Genomic DNA, 1,977 nt, shown 5'->3' with positions numbered 1-1,977 from the left:
GGACATAAGAGAAAGAACTGATTTGTCTGGCTTTAGAGTGAGGGTTAGAGGGGGCAGCCTTTCTCCCAGACAGAAGTGTGGACAGAATTCATTGGTTTTTTTAATTTGTTTGTTTGTTTGTTTGTTTCGTTTCTGTTTTTGTTTTGATGAGCCCTCCCCTCTCCCAGCATCCAGACTCAGCCAGCTACCCTATCTGAGTCCCCATCAACGATGGTCACCCTGCCTTGGTGATTCCTGGAGACTCTGTCCCGACCCAAATTTTGGGCCCACCCAAGCAACTTTTAGTGACTTTTCCATACAAACAGGCTGTTTTGGCTCATGCTGCAGACTTTCCTAAAATCTCTCAAAGTTCCATAAAACCCAAACAGAAGCATCTGGCCTTGGTGTACCCTGTACCTCTTGCTGAATAGCCCCAAGCCGGAGAATACCAGCAGCTGGCAGCTGGCCTAGGTTCACAGTATGGCCTCTTGAGGCACATCCAAGCGCAGCATTAGTGGTGACCATCTGTGCATTGCTTTGTGGGGCTAATACCAGGTTGCCCTAGGCAGGGCACAGACAGCAGCTGAACTAGGACGGTGATGGGGTCCTTCCCAGGAGAATCGGGGGCCAGCACACCTGGTGCCCAGGTTTGGACTGAGGTAGAGGAGCCCTGGGGCTGCATTCAAGGATGATATATCCAAAGGTCAGGATAGGAGACGCCAGAGCCCTGTTAACATGAATCCTGTTCCATATAGTCAGATCCTGCACAATAGCCCCTCCACTGTAGTCATGGACAGTTCCCACAACTAATCTCTTTTAAGGTCAATTCCTCCCATCAACATGCAAAGAGAAACAAAGGTTCAGCTATGACAGCAGAGCACATACATCCCACACAAGGAATACAGCTGGAGCACCAGTATCAGCTATCAAGGAGACTGTGTCACTGGGCCCTACATTCTGCAAAGACCAAGAGACATAGCAGCCCTACCTAATACATAGAAACAAACACAGAGAGGCAGCCAAAATGGGGAGACAAAGAAACATGTTCCACATGAAAGAACAGAACAAGCTCCAGAAAAAGAATTCAACAAAATGGAGACAAGCAATCTACTAGATGCAGAGTTCAAAACTCTGGATATAAGGATATTCAATGAACTTAGGAGAAGAGTAGATGAACTCAGTGATAACTTTAACAAAGAGAAGAGAAACATAAAGATGGAGATAGAAAATATAAAAAAGAATCAGTCAGAAATGAAGTAAACAATAACTGAAATGAAGAATACATTACAGGGAACCAATAATAGATTAGATGAAGTAGAAGATCGAATCAGTGACTTAGAAGATAAGGTAGCAGAAAACAATCAGAACAACAGCAATAAGAATAAGAAATCCAAAAAAATGAGGATAATTTAAGGGGCCTCTGGGACAACATCGAACATGCCAATATTCGCATCAAGTAATTGAAAACTTATTTCAAGAAACAATGATGAAAAAGTTTCCTAACTTTGAGAAGGAAATAGACATACAAGCCCAGGAAGCATGGCGAGTCTCCAAAAAAAATGAACCTAAAAGGGCCCACAGCAAGACACTTCATAATTAAAATGTCAAAGATTGAAGACAAGGAGAATCTTCAAAGCAGAAAAACAGTTACCTAAAATGGAATGCCCATAAGACTGGCAGCTGATTTCTCAACAGGAGCTTTGCAGGCCAGAAGGGATTGGACAAAATATTCAAAGTGATAAAGTGCAAGGACCTACAACCAAGATTACTCTACCCAGCAAAACTATCATTATAATTGAAGGACAGATAAAGAGCTTCTTGAACAAGAAAAAGCTAAAGGAGTTCATCATCACCAAGCCAGTATTACAAGAAATGTTAGAGGCACTTCTTTAAAAATAAGAAGAAAAAAAAGATAAAAAATATAAATAATAAGATGACAATAACTCCATATCTATCAAAAATTACTTTAATTTTAAGTGGATTCAATTCTCCAATCAA

The sequence above is a fragment of the Pteropus vampyrus genome, unplaced genomic scaffold, assembly GCF_000151845.1.
Source record: "Pteropus vampyrus isolate Shadow unplaced genomic scaffold, Pvam_2.0 Scaffold57, whole genome shotgun sequence".
NCBI classification, from domain to species: Eukaryota; Metazoa; Chordata; class Mammalia; order Chiroptera; family Pteropodidae; genus Pteropus; species Pteropus vampyrus.
This window is presented reverse-complemented; position numbering follows the sequence as displayed.